The sequence below is a fragment of the Lycorma delicatula genome, chromosome 1, assembly GCF_047948215.1.
Source record: "Lycorma delicatula isolate Av1 chromosome 1, ASM4794821v1, whole genome shotgun sequence".
Classification (NCBI taxonomy): Eukaryota; Metazoa; Arthropoda; class Insecta; order Hemiptera; family Fulgoridae; genus Lycorma; species Lycorma delicatula.
In genome coordinates this window covers 52,440,614-52,460,509 of record NC_134455.1, presented here as the reverse complement: position 1 = coordinate 52,460,509, position 19,896 = coordinate 52,440,614, and the positions used below count along the sequence as shown (strand labels likewise).

At 30.8% G+C, this 19,896-nt stretch overlaps 1 protein-coding gene across 5 annotated transcripts in view; it reads left to right on the top strand.

The window, feature by feature from the left end:
* The window catches only part of LOC142318222 (octopamine receptor beta-2R-like), a 785,889-nt gene that overhangs the window by 282,701 nt on the left and 483,292 nt on the right, over window positions 1-19,896 (top strand). For all 5 annotated transcript variants that reach the window (XM_075354790.1, XM_075354814.1, XM_075354806.1 and 2 more), the window contains one exon: window positions 12,118-12,193. The gene's annotated coding sequence lies outside the window, so the exon portion shown is untranslated. The remainder of the gene's footprint in view (window positions 1-12,117; window positions 12,194-19,896) is intronic.

Genomic DNA, 19,896 nt, shown 5'->3' with positions numbered 1-19,896 from the left:
ACTAGGTTCATTGAACCCTTTCAATGAGTTCTCTTTAATCGATGGACTGTTCATGCGTGAAATGAGTATAAAAATAACGCCTGGCAAGATTTTCTTGGAATAAATATTTAGCTCACAGGCTTCAGATGGATGGAATATAACTGGAAATCCAGTTAATGGTTGATAAATTATTTTTCCTACCTGAAAAACTAAAAAATTTTGAAATTGAAAATGTATCAAATATTGATACATCAATAAATTATTTAAATATAATTTATGTTATATATTAACACTTATATAGGTTCAGAAACGTTCTACAAAATAAAGGAGTTTTGTTCGTAAAATTTGATTTAATTATTATCAAAATTAGCGTGAAATTAATTATAAAATGTTTAAATATATATAGAGGAGCACAAAAGTAGATATACAATCATGCAGTTATTCGTGCCTAGCGACCCTAGGCTAACTAACTTAAAGTTCAAAGCGACCCAGCGCTTTGAACTTTTGATAGTTTGTTCTTTATTCCTGGTTATTACTTTATTTTTCCATTTCTCTGTGGTATTAGGGATCTTTTTCCTGGTAATTGCATTTATTGTTTGCTTTACGAACTTCTGTTTGTTTATTTTGGTTCTGGACAAAGTTGTTCTGGCGGTGATCGTATTCGGCCCACGACCGGGGGTTAAATTGATTTGCTTGGCATTTCTCCCGCCACCACCCCATTCGGTCGCCTTAAAGCATAAGACTAAATGTCTGTGCCACAAACGGGGCTACTTAGCCTCGAAACAGTTTAGCGACCAGCGTCCTATCCTACTACAGCTTACCAAACAGCGTGAGCGGACTAAGTGCGGTGTCATACACCACCGCTTACGTGTCCCAACCGATCACTTGTCATGCATTTACTAAAATGGGTAGGGTGCGCCCCGTCAACTACTAAAATTATATATGACATCCATAAATTAAAATGCACTTCGCCTAGACAGCAATTCGCTACCACGCCTAGGTCGCTGAATGCCAGCAAGTACCTGTCCATCATATTAAAGAGCTTGGAGCCTTAATTAGCAGGTGGTCAACCATATATCTCTAGATTAGCTTCCCACAGCAATGCGGTAGGAGTCTTTCCCTTAAGTAAACTACTGATATCGATTGAACATAGCAACCGCATCAAAGAACTTCCACACGGTCCGACAATGCGGCTCTCGCCACATTGACTCACCACTTGTGAGTGGCTAATTTTCCCCTTGACCTCTAAGTTCCAGGATGGGACGATCTCTGGGCCTCCCAAGAGCAGGACAGTCAAACATCAGGTATTCATTTTACTGGACCTCCTCGCAGACGCCCAGCTCATCAGCTGCCAGGCGGAACCGAAACAGATATTGGTTCAAATTAACATGGTTGGTGAGCACCTGGGCAACCATTGCCCTTAAAAACGAACTCGAGGCATACCATCCTCCCAGATCCCGCATAAACTTGTACAGGGATCTTCCCTTAGTCATGGTGTCCCATTCCAGCTGCCATGCTTCCATCGTGAGGCTCTGTAACCTCTTCCGCAGGCGGGAGATGGGAAACTGAACAAAATTTAAATCCGGTTCATTGTGATTATTGTTCCGGAACGGAACGGTGTTGTGGTTAGGGCGGTTGGGCGCTCTTACCCCGAGTTGCTTAAGAATTTTATGGAGACAGTAGTGACAAAGGAAGAGATTACCGTGCTGTCGGTGAAACTAGGGCCTGCTGGAGATTTTCGTATTCAAATTGAGGGCGCTGATAAGGCGGTTGCATTGAAGGCAGTTGTTCAGGATAAGGCCAAGGACTTGTATATCGACATGAAGACGAGGAGTGGTCGCAAATCGGTGGTTCACCTGAGGTATATTGAATATATCACGACTGAGTTGGAGATTACTGAGACATACGTCGGGTGGTTGGTGAGACAGCTGATTTTAGAGCGTCTTCGGTTCGTCCGGCTTATGGGGCAACACAGAACGCCATTATTGTGATTAAGTGCGGTGCTGCGAGGAAACTGATTAAACACCGGGTTAGGGTCGGCTGGGTGAATTTTTGGGCTTCCGTGAGGAATCCTGTTGATAAATTTTATCGCTGTTCGGGCCGAAGCCATATGTCCTCGTCTGGTCGTGGGATTGATCGCTCGGCGTTGTATTACAATTGCAGACAGCCTGATCAGCCAATTATGGAAACCCGCGGCTATGCGTTATTTGTGGGAAAGCGGATCATCGGACAAATGAGTGTGCTACTCACGGGTGAGTTCGAGGATGTGCTGTTTGAGGATCTTTGTGAGTCGTCACGAGAAGTGATGGGGGGGAAGCGAGGGCGTGGATATCTCTCTGCAGAGCCATCGTTCGTCTGTGGTTGCGCGGGTGATGATGGGCACGGGGACTCGACAATATCCGCACTGAAAAATACCGAGTCCCGGCGGGGCTGCCTCTTCTGGGATGTCCCCGTCAGAGGCATTGGTGTAAAGACCGAGTGCCGGCTTCTGGGTTAGGGCCTTGGAACGACGTATTCGGACCTAGTTGCCTTACTCTAGAACTTAGTGGCAGACACGGAAGAAAGATCCGACCGGCGGGCCGACATGTCATTCCGGATATAGCCGGTAAGCGGGAAGTTCTGTTTGAGTATATGGACATTCCCTTGGACTTTGTTATGCTTAACCGTGGATCCGGCCCAGGGGAGAGAAGAAAAAAAATTATACAGTTATAATTGGTATTACTTGATTCATTATCTGCTACTTAATTATTACTTACTTAATTACTTTACTTATTAATTAGGTACTTAATTACTTACATATCAGTATTTTTCAGGTAGTCATGGCTCGTCATTTAACCATCGACTAACGCAAGTGGATAGTCACACAATACTGGAAGACTGAAAATACTGAAATTGTTCGACGAAAATAGGCTACAGAATTTGATACACCTTCACCAATTAGACCAACAACTTATAGATTACGAAATAAATTTGATGCATCGGTTGCCATCTGTAATGTGCTAAAGTGTGGTCGACAGATCAGTGTTACTACCCAAGAATATGAAATGTCAGTTGCGCAGACAATTTTTCAAAGCCCAAAAAAAATTGAAAGAGGAGAGATTCTCGTAATTTACTCATTCCTCGAAGATCTTTGGGGCGTCAAATGCAAAGTTTAGGTTTGAAAATTTTCGGCCAAGATTACTTCATGGATTATTAGAAGATGATCCAGATCGACTATCACATTTCTACGAGGTAATTTTGAATTGCAGAAAGACAAGGGAATGACATCATTCTCAAAGCGTCGGTCCGACAAAGCGATTTTTAAACTTTCAGGCGCTGTAATTAGGCATAACTGCGTGTATTACGCAAGAGAAAACTTCACAACAAATGCATGCCAAGATATTAATAATGATAAAATCCTCTGGGCAAAAGTGTACTTGAGTATAGACACTAGGCTGCAGGAATGTGTAAATGCTGAAGGTTGGCAGTTTTAACATCTCAAAGATTGTACTTAATTGTAATTATAATCCTGATCGTGTTCTCCTTACTGAAGAGGTACTGGAGGTACTGTTTTGTTTCATAATAAATAACGCATTATATAAAAAACATTATAACTATTAATAAAGAAAATTCTACAACTGTATACCTAATTTTGAACACCCCGGTATTTAAAAACAATTTAATAAGTTTATAAATCTGAGAATATTATGAAGGTCTAACAATCCATAATTGGGATTAAGTAGAAAAACGAAAAATAGAAGACATTTTGACTCTTAATATCTGCTTTACTGCTTTAATTATCATCTATTTGTAATTGTTTTAAATATCTGTTTGTTTTTATATTATATATGCTTATAAAAAATGGCAATAATCCTTCCTAAAACGGATTCGTTAAAAATTAGTAAGAAAGTCTTTATCCATCTGAGCCAACTGAAGTTCAAATTGTTAAAAATGTTATCAAAACAGTCGTCATGTTGATACCCTATTACCAAAGTTTTATATATGAGTATATTCATTTCTTAAGATTAATTTTGTCTTATTTATTTTATAACCTAGCAATTAGAATGGAGTTATCATTTGGTGTGAGCATTCAGGTTAACAAGGAATAATATCAACCCAACTGAATTTATATTTCATACATGTATTTAACTTAGGAATTTTCGTGTATGTTTCGTTGTTACAGTTATGGAATGTTAATAGATTTTACGATCTAGTTTGTAATCATTTAAAAGTTCATTTACTCTACTGAAATTTTGAATAAAAAAAAAAACGTGCTGTTTCCTATTTTTTTGTAGTACTACAAATCACGCCTGTACACAAAATAATCATTTACAAGTAATAAGCATACCGTACCAGGATTCCTTGGAAAACTGATGGATAAAACGGTTTCCTGCCACTTTTTTTATTAAATTTATATACTTCTGTACGTTAGCAGATTACGCGCATTGAAGGTTAAATTGAAACAGCTTATATGACGTCTTCACATTTTTTTTATCTAAGCAACTGGATCTATAATAATCAATATCTCCCAGAGAAAAAAGTGCGATCGGTGCCTCTTTATATCGAAAACTTCACATTCGTTGATTTAATAAAACTATATTTTATGGGGAGCAATAAATTGATCCTCATTCTAAACAAAACAAAAGTTCTAATAAAACAATACTGCCTCAATTCATTAAGGTAAGAAATTGTTTTATTTTAACACATTAAATTCATTTTGTATCGGACCAGCATTAGTCACAAGATATTTCTTTTTAAGTTTAATATTTTTAGAAAAATAAAAACGATATATAAATGAATCGGAAGTATAAAAGTACCGTTAGTCTTATAACAGAATTTAATCATTTAAAAATAGAAGTTGAAAAACAAAACTTATTAAGATTACTAGGAAAACTTCCGATGATTACATGTGATTTCTACCCCGTGAAAGTTTTGACAAATAAAAGGAACTTACATTGAAAGCAGTAACTCTTGTTAAGAAATGTTGGTTTTGAAAAGGCTGATGGCAGATTTAAAATGACGTTTTGTTATAACGTTCTTTAATAGCTAAGTTAAATATTTTTTTAATTTATTTACCTTTTCTTTGATAGAAAATAACACATAACATACTATTAAACATAACATCATTATAATCATGTTATTTTTTAATAAAATTAAAATACCTTTAGGAACATGTAGAAAAACCTTCAAATTCCTTTACATTATTATTCATAAATAAATAGTTTAAACAGAAAAGGTTAAATTGACCTGTAGGAATAAAACTATTAAGATATTATATCTTTCTGTATCATCAGTGTTTAATTGTAATAATGGTTTTGAAAGAATTAGGTAGCAAAAAATATGTATCATTATTATTTAGATTGTTTAATAAGAGTATCCGCCAGTCATTATCAAGCTATTATTTACTACAGAAGTATCTGTTATTAGGTAATTCCAGTAATTGGTTTAAAAATAACTAAATAATTCCTGGGGGAAGTAAAGAGAAAATTTCTTTAGGAATGAATTTTCTGAAATTTTGAAAAATTCGTTTTTTGGGACGTAAAACACTCACTGAATAGAAAATATTTGTTCGACTCTACCCAAGTTTTTCTATTTCATTTTAAAATTCGAGAAATTCTACGTTTTAAAATCTAACTATAGGGAATAAACATTAAACTTCATATAATTTACTATATATCGATTAAAATCTTTACTAGTATCTAAAATTGAATTAATTTGTTTTTTATTCTCAATAAATGATTAAATAAGAATTACTTGTAAATTTCCTACGTTACTTCTTTATTACGAAAGTCATTACACGATTTACAAAGATATTAGCCGATTAAAACTATTAACATTTTTATTTGCCATAAGTGTTTCGAGGAACAGAGAAAATTATCATAAAAGCAGCTTTTATTTATCGTGTGAATTTGAGAAAAAAGTAATGTTGCTATGTTGCTTATACATTACATAAGGGAATTTATATTATATATTTTGCTGTATCAATAATATTAATAGTTGCTGTACGTTTTTTTTTTCTTTTGTTTGATTATATCATCATATAAGCTTGAAACTTGTGCGTGGAGTATAGAAATAGAATTTTGTAGCGTATGAAAAATTCCATGCCTAACTAGGATTCGAACCCATTTCATCTGGATGAAAAGCTGTGATGCTACCTCTCTACCACGGAGCAAGGAGGATAGTTATATTATTAATATAACGTGCAGATATTATTAATATTTATACTATTATTATATGTAAACTTTACTAGTATATTTTATATTAACATGCTGTAGTGATATATCATGTATTAAATTATGTTATTTAAGGGAATTTATATTAAATATTATTGTATACAGGAAAACTCCCAGCTGGGGTTTAAATTAGATAATAATTTACGGAAAACTGTGTTACTAAACGTTTTTCCTGCTGAAAAATTAGTTTACCAAACAACTGGGGTTTACAATTTTATACAGTTTAATTCTGGGTTGCTGTAGTACATTTACTACACATGTAAAGAGCAAAGAACATGCAAATATTTTCTAAGTTTATTATTAATTCCCTCAGGAATTCTATACTGCGTTAAAATTATGAATTTTTACGGAATGTTATTCGAAATAGATATCTATGGCATAATTTGTATGTTATGAAAAGTATTATGAACATGTCTACAAGTAATTTTTTGTTTAGGTGAAAAAAAAACGTTCATGATATTTGAATTTCAGATAATTGTCATAAGAAACTACATCTAGTAGTAAAAACTACTTAGAGAGTGACGCATAATTCCTACTGAATAATATTACAATAAACATTTTTCTGTTGTAATATTTCATTTTCTATTTCCTTGTACGAAATATAGGAAGTATTGTGATCACGAAAAATTACGGTTTTAAGATTTCAACGGAAATATCTATTTTGACCATGCCTGAATCCATTTTGAGTGGTTTCAGCGTGACGTCTGTACGTACGTACGTATGTATCTCGCATAACTCAAAAACGATTAGCCGTAGAATCTTACCTTTTTTAGATTTAGGACTGTTGTAACATCTAGTTGTGCACCTCCTCTTCTGATTGTAATCGATTGAATCAAAAGTATCCAGAAAAGAAAAAAAAACAACAAAAAAATTGGATTTTGGACTTTTTGTTAACTGCAGTAACCTGGGCTGATAAGCCCAGATTACTGGGCTTATTGAGAGGTTTTCAACGATATATCATAGTGATACTACTTAATCAGCCCTCATTGAGAGGTTTTCAACGATATATCATAGTGATACTACTTATTTTCATTTGTTCCAGAGTTATAGCCAAATAAACTTTTAATTAATGAAAATTTGGATCTTACAAGGAGAAGGCATATCGGTTCGGATCAGACTTCATCTCCTTTTTTTTATTTTAAATGTATTAATTTATTAATAATAATTAATCTCTAATTGTAAAAAAATTACGATAAATAATAATTCAACAATAACAAAACAAAAATTTTTTAAAATATGAAAAAATATCAGAAGTTATTAATAAAATAAAATGTTATGTAATTTTTATAAAAAAAATTAAAAAAAATATTTAAATGTAATTTAATAGGCATACTAGGAAGACATGTGGTGTCCACATCAGATTTTTTTTCTAAGCGAGTGATTTTCCAACTCACCATGAAGTACGTGAATTGACAGCAGGCTTCCTTAATGAAAACTACTAACATATCCTAGCTGTTTTATTTTATAATGGTGAATTAAACATCAATCCAATAATCATGGACGAATAAACCAAGCTTTAAAAAATATTGTTTTACATGTTTGAAACGTTTTTCCTAAAAGCTTCTCTTAAGAAATTTGGATTGGATTTTTTTTTTTGTATATTAATGGTTAACTAATTTTTATACATTTTTTATTCTTTTTTTTTTTTTTTAACAAAAAGTTGTGTTTAACTTTCCAAGTAAGACGGTCAAGTTGACCTGAACAAACGTTTTCAATTTGAGAATGAAAAAGCTTCATTCTCTGAAACATTTTATTATACTGCACTTTGTTAAATTGTGTTATAAATGGTTGGAGCAGAACTTACATTAAAGAAGGTTTATTTTAATTTTACTACAATATATTTTTATTTTAATTGAAAATTGTTATACAAATGTTAATTTTAATAAAGAGCGTTTGATCTGGAAATATAAACTTAAAATTTATTTTTATTTAAATTTATCCCTCTAACCAAAATATTATCAATTTTTTTTTACGTAATATTGCGTTTTAATTTTCATAAAAATGATGAAGGTTTAATATTCTGTAATTTTAAAAATAGTTGAAATAAATTGATCAATTTTTATTGGGAAGACTGGTCAAAATCTTAATATATGATATAATGTTATTTTTTTATTTGCCTTTTTTTATGAAACCTATTTTCGATAAATAAGAACAAGTGTTTGAATAGACTACTTCGAATAAAACTAAAGTATAATGCATTGCCTTAAAACAATTTTGTCTTACTAATTGACGAAGATAAAATAAATAGTATAAAGATAATTTTCAGAATTTATGGTGGCTTTAGTATACGATAAAGTGAAAAATCTGTTTATGTATGCAACCAAAAAGTATTTCTTTACTATTAGCTTGTGTAAGAAAGTAATCGTTTGCTAACAGATAAAGTTTACTTTAAAAAATTTTGTTTTCTGGAAAACAGTTGTAATAGTTTAAGAATAAACAACAATTTATAGTGGAGGGAATATTTATATCGTGGCAATTAACTTCTCGAGTTTACCATGTCTTATAGCAAAAATCTTGTTTATTTAAGAGGTATCAAGTGTATTCATCAAACTCTAACAATGAAATCTTTTACAAAGCAACCATTTTATACGAGATTAATTACAGTAACGGTAACGTTATTAATATATTTTGCAACAGTAAAAGGAGTTGCGTAATATTTTATTCGAATTTTAACTAATATGAGAGCCATATTTTTGCATGAGAATTTTAGAGACAGTTATTTTCACAAATTTTATTTAGAATGAAATTAATACGCACACCCTATTTATGAACAGTTTTTGTATTGAAAACTATTTCAAAGTTAACAATTTTTTACATCGATATTTTATTGCCAAGTATAAAATTAAGAACACGTTTGCTTGACTTTGGAAATGTTAGAAAAATTCATACAGTTAATCAGATGATAAATGTATCAGTGTGATTTATTCTGCAATATTAGGAATAAAACCTTTTTTTCATGCGTTTTCTAATGATTGTAGAGAAAAGTTATCATTCTTTAAATTGTTAATATAAGGTAACCAAAACTGGATTTTTCACGTATTATTTTTTCGTGGATGAAGAAAAATTAAATAAAACAATATCGTTGGCATACATTTTACTCTAAATTAGGGATAACGTCCTTTACAACCCTCTTAAGCTTGTTGAAAAGTATGCAAGTTTTATTAGAATACCCGGTACCTTTTTACAGTAAACCACTTTTATGTTTTGTAAAGGATATTCTGTGTTCAGAATGGTTTTTCTCTCTGGTGTAATAACTTTTATTATCCTCTTTCACTTTTTACATTCATATTAACGTCTTCTTTGTTTATCCGACAAGCTTTAATCTTTTTAGGAGGAATCACGTTTATACTTGCATCATTATTATTTCTTATTATGCTTATTCATTTATTTATCTGTTTTAACGTATTTATATTCCTACAGTCAATTTTATAATAATGATAACAATAATTAAATACTAATTCTAAATAAAAATACCTTCATACATTTTTCTTCTAATAGCATCACAAGCAGCTGTAAGAAGCTAAGCAGCTGCCGAGTTCCAAACGAATATTGATTTTTATTTTTTTAAATTAATATTAAAGTAAATATAAATTAATGTTTTATAAATTTTTATTATAAGATAGAACGAACAGAAAAGTTTTAATTTCATAATGGATACATATATTATTAATTAGCTTTCCGTCACAGCTACGCCCGCGCTATAAGTTTACTCACGTTTCCCATAGCGGTCAATATTTTTATTTTATGTTTTTTAGTCAAGTAACCGGTGGCAGGTGCAGCTAGTCACACATACAGTAACGATGGCAGTGACTGTGTTGGTTATGCCACAGTCCCGTATACCTTCTCACCCCTTATAAAAAAATCGGAATTAAAAAAAAAAACAAAAATGGTTTTTAAATATTTATATGAAGAGTATTTGCAACCCCAAATGTACTGAATAAGATTATCTCGCTTAGTATAATCGGGAATGGGAAAATTTACAATAATTATTGATTTTTTTTTTTACCTTTCTTCACCCCTTTCAACGTTGAATTTCGAATTCTCTAGAAATTGGTTTATTCACATGAAAATAACACTCACCAAAAATCAGGTTGGTTTCTTCATTTGTTACCGAGAAATTAAGAAATTAACAGTGTTCAAAAAATTCAAAAATTAATTTTAACTCTTGAAACTCGGAATTTCAAAAAATCTAGAAATTGGTTTTCTTAATATGAATATTAAGATTACAGACACAATAACAATCAAGCTGATATCTTCATGTATTACCGATAAGTTAAAAAAATAGTAAATTTCATTGCTACTCCATTTTACCCCTTTAAACATGGAATTTTAAAAAACCTATCTTAGTGTGCAATTACACAGTCAGAAGAACATATATATAAATTTTCTTCAGTTTATCTTCAGTAGTTTTTGCTTTGATTATGAATCACTCACGATTTATTGTCTTCAATTTCATTAAGACCACTGTAGAATATCTTGGGAGCGGCTCCCTGTAAGAAAGGAATGTAAGGATTTAGCGGCTCGCCACCTAGCAACCCGAATGCAGCACTGTAACGGATTATTTATTATTCAGATATTTCATAAATAATTTTTTTATTTTTAGATAATATTTTTCCGAATAAACGTGATTTGGTAGATCGAGAAAGTACCCGATGCATGCAAAAGTTAGCCCTCAACCTGTTAACAAATACCCTTAACAAATCCCGACCAAACTAACATGTTAGAATGCATTCTTCTCAAAATCCCTGTCATCCTGTTGTGAAGTTCTAATTAACAACATTTGAATTAAATTACAAATAAATTACTAAATGAACAAGGAATGTAGGTGCTTATAGTCTTTGAGTCACAAACGTTTTAGTAAATACGTCAACACCAGGAAAATATTAAAAAATCAATGTATATAATTTTTTACTCTCTAGAAAAATTCTGAATTACTGCATGACAATTTAATCTAGATAAGTAATAACTTAGAAATTCCAAAACTTGGCTTCCCAAGAGCCTTCTTTTATGTACTTTATTCCAGTGTTACATAATTAACTGTAGGTTGGCTGAGAATGAAGTAATAAGGTTAGCGATTGTCACAGTTGAAAAAAAAATCCGAAAATTTAAAAGGCATTATGGCCACGAATGAATTCTTTCAGATGTTGCCGCTCAAGACATTTTATCGCTTGTTTTGTTTTTCTTTTTTTATATCTTCTAAGATATGAATATTTTATGTCGTCTAGAGATATTATAATGTGTATATCTTTCATGTGATTATATACCATATGTCTTGACTGCATTGGTTTTGGGGACTATGTACAAATTTATAATACTAACATTAGAAGATATTTTGATGATAATGTGTCTGTACGAATCATAGGCAAGTTTAGTTCTTGCTTACAGCTATAGTATAGAACATAATTATTATCAATGTACTATATTCTATATATATAAATATTTATTTACCTATTCGGGTAAACGCTTTTATTCTTTTACAATAATGCAGCGTTCAAAGAATTAAAAGCTTTCCACATTTTATGTCTGACACAGCAACTTTGTTTTATAAATTTGCAATTAATCAAATGAACGTTTTATAAGATTATCCGTTATTTATCATGGTTCAAAATTTTTCTGAGTTATTTTGACCGTTTCTCAAATACGGCTCTAATTGTCAGTTTCAGCTGTAGGAAACCTAGATATATTTTCAATCTCAACGTCCCCAAAATAAAAAACTATGACAGATATCGTGTTTCATCCATCAACTCAGAAAATAAGCCAGATAATAGTATTCTTAGGTAATAGATTATTTTATATATATTTAACATACATAACCTATTGTTAATTAATATTTACAAATATTCTAAATGCTGAAAGTTATTTTTATACATTATTTAATTTCTAATATCTCAATTTAAAATTAACACAAATATCTTGTAATTTTTAGGTGTGGATAATTGTTAAATTGGCCTCAACTGCCATCGTAACGTTCAGGCAGCCGTACATATCTTCTGATTGTTTAGGTAAGTTCACTATTACAAATTAAGATCTTTTAATAATGACAAGTATTAGCTTCTGGAAGGTGAATTACAGATTACCTACCATCTAATATACCAGAATCAAGATTATGAGACCTAAATAAAAGATAACAAAAATTAATACTCGTATAATAGAAATTATGCACATGTTATAATACTGCCGCTTATTAAGGAAATTGAAGAATTTTAAAAGAAATGTTTAAAATAAACTTAGGTGATTGTTAAAAAAGAAATTTTATGTTTTATTTAATTATTAAGTTCTGAAAATAAAGATCAAGATAATATTTATTGAAACTAAATTAAAGCGGTTCATAAAAATGTTTGTAACATTTATTTTTGGCTAAATGAAACTGTTTGTTTAGTTGTAATGATTACTTTTTTGCCACTCACATTTTTATTTGTCAAAAAATTTTCATTATAACTCATCTATTACTTTTTATAATTATCGCGCTTTTTTCATAAGAATTATTATATAAATGATTAAGAAGCGAGAAGTTTCTAAAATATTCACAGTTTGGCAGTGTCTATTTCATATAAAAAACACATAGTAATAAAATTATTTAATAACCTTCTTTAAATAATAACAACTATACAAACTGTAACAAATCTGAGTTTTCTTTTTGAATACGTGTTTATACAAATGCTAAGAAAATCTATTATTGTAAATATTATTTATATTAAATATGTAATATTTTTATATAAGTTAGTTATCACAAAATGATGAAACATTATAAAATATAACAGCTCTGAACATAAACACAACTGTATGATATTACAGTGAAAATTACGCTCGGGGGTATTATAGTATAGTATACGTGTCATGATGAAACATGAAGTAGAATGTATGTTATTCGTGGTGTTTGTTTAACTTACATGTATCACTCACTCTCTCAACAAGAGGTGCCACCCTTCAAGTGATAAACCCTTATATCATCGCTTCTCTTCCCGCACACAAGATTTGACAAGAGATTTTGTAAAAAGAAGAACAGGAGACTGTTTAAAAAAATAGAAAAAAGACAAATGATTAACTGTTTTGATAGACCAATATAAAGTCTCATTCATGTACAGTACCTTTGTAAAATGTATACATTTAAATACAAAACACCAATCTTTGTTCTATTTCATTTGTAAATTTTATTTAATCAATTTATTAAATTATAAATGCAATTTATAAATGTATATATATATATATATATATATATATATATATATGTAGAGAGAGAGAAAGAGAAAGTACTTTTAATCTTGAAAATAACCAGTCCATTATTTTTGTAATTTTTAAATTTTTTAGTAGCTACTCGGACCAATACAACTGCTTTTTCCTACGAGACGAGACCATTTACATTAGAATGTTTCACTCTCTTACTTTGCAACTACCCTTGGCTGCTCAACCGTTAATACATTCAAAAAATTCACGCTATTATTGAAAATCTGAAATTATGGTAAAATTCTTTGTTATTCTTAATATAAAAACAAAGCCTTTTCCGAACACATGTTTATTATGAACTTTTTTCATTATTTTAAACAGAGAAATACAACTGTAAAATTTAACTGCATTCTTCTGGAGCACTCACACACTCATTCTGTCGCTCTGCGCGTGCACACGATGTATTAATATTACTTATTTGACAGATGTAATGAATTACTTCATTTCCATGATTTACCTACGCTTTTAATCTCAACCAATTTTTTTTCATCTGACATCATCAATTATTTGCTTTACATATTCTAATTTGTTAATCAATTTTAAAAATTATTTATTTTAAATTTAATTTAATATTATTTTATATAATTTTAATTAAATTTCTTTAATCCTCTTCCTCTTTCCCAATTTCTCTTTTCCCTTCCTCTTTCCTCTTTTCTTTTTCTCTTTTCCCTTTCTATTTCCTTTTCCCCGTTTTCCCCCTTTTTCTTTTTTCCATTTTCTCCTTTTTTACTTTTACCTTTTTCGATTATTCCATATTTCCCTTTTCCGATTTTTCCCGTTCTCCCTTCTTCCCCGTGCGTAAATCGGTCCTATAATTTTTTAGTCTATAGCGAACACACATATCGGAAACATTGCAATGGAATCGTAAAATATTTAGTAGCGTATGTTGGTTTTACGTCCAACAGACAGCGCTGTTAACACGAAGTTTAGTTTTTTATCGATATGAACCCCTTAAAATCAAATCTGTTTGGTTCCTGTACATGTTAGCAATTGTTCTTCTATCTCTGTATTTGAACCCTAATTTTTTTAAAATCCTGAACATTTTATTCCAGTCTACGTTATCGAATGCCTATTTTAGGTCTATAAACGCCAAGTATGTTGGTTTGTTTTTCTTTAATCTTCCTAAAGATGCTTCCTATAGGCATAAAATTGCTTCCCTTGTCCCTATACTTTTCCTGAAACCAAATTGGTCTTCTCCTAACACTTCCTCCACTCTCCTCTTAATTCTTCTGTAAAGAATTCTAGTTAAGATTTTTGATGCATGACTAGTTAAACTAATTGTTCTGTATTCTTCATATTTATCTGCCCCTTCTTTCTTTGGTATCATTACTAAAACACTTTTTTTGAAGTCTGACGGAAATTCCCCTTTTTCATAAATATTACACACCAGTTTGTATAATCTATCAATCGCTTCCTCACCTGCACTGCGCAGTAATTCTACAGGTATTCCGTCTATTCCAGGAGCCTTTCTGCCATTTAAATCTTTTAATGCTCTCTTAAGTTCAGATCTCAGTATTGTTTCTCCCATTTCATCCTCCTCAACTTCCTCTTCTTCTTCTATAACACCATTTTCTAATTCATTTCCTCCGTATAACTCTTCAATATATTCCACCCATCTATCGACTTTACCTTTCGTATTATATATTGGTGTACCATCTTTGTTTAACACGTTATTAGATTTTAATTTATGTACCCCAAAATTTTCCTTAACTTTCCTGTTTGCTCCGTCTATTTTACCAATGTTCATTTCTCTTTCCACTTCTGAACACTTTTCTTTAATCCACTCTTCTTTCGCTAGTTTGCACTTCCTGTTTATAGTATTTCTTAATTGTCGGTAGTTCGTTTTACTTTCTTCATCACTAGCATTCTTATATTTTCTACGTTCATCCATCAGCTGCAATATATCGTTTGAAACCCAAGGTTTTCTATCAGTTCTCTTTATTCCGCCAAAGTTTGCTTCTGCTGATTTAAGAATTTCCTTTTTAACATTCTCCTATTCTTCTTCTACATTTTCTACCTTATCATTTTTACTCAGACCTCTTGTGATGTCCTCCTCAAAAATCTTCTTTACCTCCTTTTCCTCAAGCTTCTCTAAACTCCACCGATTCATCTGACTCCTTTTCTTCAGGTTTTTAAACCCCAATCTACATTTCATTATCACCAAATTATGGTCGCTATCAATGTCTGCTCCAGGGTAAGTTTTGCAGATAACGAGTTGATTTCTAAAGCTTTGCTTAACCATGATATAATCTATCTGATACCTTGCAGTATCGCCTGGCTTTTTCCAAGTGTATATTCTTCTATTATGATTTTTAAATTGGTTGTTGGCAATTACTAAATTATACTTCGTGCAAAACTCTATAAGGCGGTCCCCCCTTTCATTCCTTTTACCCAGCCCATATTCACCCACTATATTTCCTTCCTTGCCTTTTCCAATGATTGCATTCCAATCTCCAACTATTATTAAATTTTCATCCCCTTTGATCATGTCATGATCACGCAGCTGAATACCACTCCATAAACTAGATTGTCAGAACTATATAATCAGATATGGCGGAATGGAATTTACACGCGACAGTGGAAAAAAGCACACATCGTTCCAGTTCCAAAGAAAGATAAGAATCTAACAGATCCTAATAGTTACCGTCCTATTTCTTTGGTGTGCACAATGAGAAAAACTTTTGAAAAAATGACAAATATTCGATTCGTTTGAATTTAAAAGAAAGGAAATCGTTTATCCTTCCATCAAGCAGGTTATCGACAATACCACTGAACTACTGATCAGATGATTAACTTAGTTAATATATTATATAACACCTTCATCACAATAAAACATTGTGTCGGAGTTTTCTTTGATCTGCAGAAGACATTCGATATGACCTGACGACATGCAATACATGTCGTCAGATCATTGAAGCATATTATTAGCGATTCCAACAGAAATCGGCAAAAGCGTTTATGTTGATGATCTGGCAATTGTGTATGCCAGCAACATACCGCCAGCAACATACAGCCACGGTGAACTACAAACTGCAACGGGCAATAAATGCCGTCAACGAAGTTGCAAGGAATAATGGTTTCAAATTTTCACCACAGAAAATGTGCTGTGTACACTTCTGTAGGAAGAAAATTCGTCACGGAAGTCTTGTTTTGACCATCGATGACCATCCTATACTTCACAAGGACAATGTACGATTTTTAAGTTTATTATTATATAAATCCCTTATATGGGGATTACAAATACAGAACGTGAGTGTTAGATGCAAAAAATGCCCTAAACATTATTAAATGTTTATCCAACATCATTTGGAGCTCAGATAAAGAAATACTACTGAGGCTGTATAAAGCATTCGTTCAATCGAAATTCAACTAAAGATGTATTTTACATATATTCATCCGCTAGAAAGTCGCATTCATGAAAGTTAGACATAGTACATAACAGCGGAATAAGATATGCCATAGGCGCATTCCGTACACGCTCGGCGACTAGTCTAATGTCGGATGCTGGAATAATGACACTACGTTATAGAAAAGAGATCCTACTTCTAATTAATTAATTTTACTCTTCTTATTATCATATTACCTTTCATTCTTAAAAACTAAGGAATTGCATTTTGTTCTATCTTACAAATACTAAACTATAAGTGTGTAATTAAGCTTTATGTTAGCTTATTTGCCAATATGTGATTTAATATTAATTACATTTATAATAAATACAATATAATAAACTCGATATATTATAATACATGCCTTATTACTTCTTTGTAGAATGTAATAAATAAATGTATTATTTAAAAGGGGTATGAAATTATTTACTTTACTTTCTAGGTTTTCGTATGTATTTTCAACATATAAAAACAAAATTAAATCTTACAAAAAAAAAAGATAGTTAAACAGTCCATTTTGTAAACTAATTTAATTACAAATTTATTATTTAAGCTAAATTATCTTTAAAGATTTAAACCACATACATTTTAATCTAATCACATATTGTTTCTTTGTAATATTTTTTCAAAATTGGAATATTACAAACTATACTGCATAATGAACGATATCAGAAATATTAAAAAAAAAAAATAGTTACTGTCTACAGTAGTAGATCTGAGCGGTAACATTATGTCATGCCCCTTAATAAAAAATAATATCAAGAAGACTATTTTTTTACCACACTTCCACTAACACGAAATTATAATAAATAAATGAATAGAAATAAAAAAATAAAATAAATATATATTTATGCAATTTTTTTTTCATTTGTCTTTATAAAAGAATATCAAAAAAAAAGAAAGTACTTTTAACATTACTATTACATTTCTTTAAAAAACATTCATTTTTAATAATAAGAGTAAACATCACTTTTAACTTTTTCTAATAAACCTACAAAAACCGACACAATGAAATTTGTTTGTAAATTATTATTATTAGAGCCGAAGAAAATGTACGATGTTATTCCCACAAATTTAATAAATCTTCATAACTCATAGATAAGCTTATATTACATAAAAGTAGAAAGCACAAGAATAGTAAAAAAATTAAAAAAAAAAAAAAACAAGAATAATGCGCACGTTAAAAAAAATAAATATTTGGCCTTTTTCTAAAGTTAAAGGAATCTGAATAACTATCATTCAAAAAATAATTTCAAAAGAGAAATAATTAAATTACTGGTAATAACGTTGGTAGAAAATTTTTTACTATAAACATCTTCTAATTGTTAACGGAATTTTAAACATTACATTTTATTGCTTTTTATCCACATTATATCCTCAAAGTGGCAGAATGTATACTTTTTAGAATTTTTACCTTAATTATTATGATCATGAATAGGCACTATTTTGATGAAGTAGAACGTTAAAGACTACTTCGAAATTTCAAGCTGTAAGTACTGAGTGAACCACGAAAAAGTAGTCCCGCTAGAATATGAAATATTGACAGAATATTAACATCATAAATTCACGCACATGACCTCGGCATGGAAAACTGGAACAAAGGAAGGGGATGTACATGTTCCTTTAACATTTACTCTAAAGATTAACACAGGGAGTATTAATATCGATCTTATATAGGTCATAATTGACCTTGGCGGGGTTACTTTTTCGTTTCCCACTCTTTTTAGTAGTAGGTGGGCTGAGATATTTGAAACACTCGCACACATGTTTTATGCCGGTATAAGAATTGAAAATAAATTTATTGAGGGTATCTACCTCACATACTTTTCAACCTCACAGCTGATGGAATTTCACATTTTAACGAAAGAATCGCGTTAGAAATGCATGAAACTATGAACTATAAATATTATCTACAACATGTATTACATATGCCGATGAGCTTTTATTCAGAAACCATTAAATTCATAATTCCCTGTAATACATTAACTTAAAAATTGAAGCAAAGGATCTTACAATTGTTGTTGCAATGAGTGCTTTTTACTTCTTTTTTAATTATTATTATTTTCTATTTTTTTTTTTACTTTGGACGTTTCTGTAGCAGAATACCTTATTAATTAATTTTTTTAAAGTTTCTTTTAGATGTTGTATTATTCAATTTACTTTTAAATGAAATCTTCACATTTATTCTTTTTTTTTTTTTTAGTAAAGTTTCAAATAAAAACTCAATTCTCGGTTTTATGCAGTATGGCATTTATATAGAGAGCGAGAGAGTTAGAAATGAATGATTTTAAATTTTCTTTTTCTCCCGTTTTGTATTTATTTATTTTTTTTATAGTAATTAGGTTAGTGAAGTGGAACCAGAAGGCCAGGTATGAGGTCGTGGTTGAAAGGGCTGTGATAGTAGGGTGGAAAGGTCTTTTGTGCTATCCCTAATTAGCAAGAGAGAGCATAGCAGCAGGGTTAACCAGCAGAGCCAACCTTACAGCTCTACAAGTCTCACCCCCAGGACGTTTTGTACTCCTGCATTACTCTCGGGTACAAGTAAGTCTACCCACCGAGCTACTCATTTACATCTGTTCTATGCATACAATATACCAGTCTCGAAAATTATAAAGCGGTACATTTATATTAACAGTCAACTATAAGAACAAACGTATACCTCTACCGTTCGCTTATAATCTAGCTTAATCATATCTATACATACCTGTAAATAAGTATCTATACATATTTCTGCACGATTTTTTATGAAATTTTTTAAACTGCAAATAAAATTTATTAAAAGTGGGAAAAAAAATAATATTCTAATTCAGTCGTAAATATTGAAATTTGTGGTCTGTAATTTTCTTGATTTAGTTTTACCGAAACTATTTTTGTTTTTAGTAATAATTATTTTCTCTTTCTGCGTACAAATCTTGTTTGGAAAAGACAATTCATGTTTTTTCTTCACACAGTTCCATTAGGATTTTATTAGGTTATGGGTTATCCTCAATTCATTCCATATTGAAAAAAATAAAAAAATGCATCTGGAAAAAATCAGTAAAGCAAAACTAAAATTTTTGTCATTAATTAGCAGTTTTACAGCTTTTACTTTCATA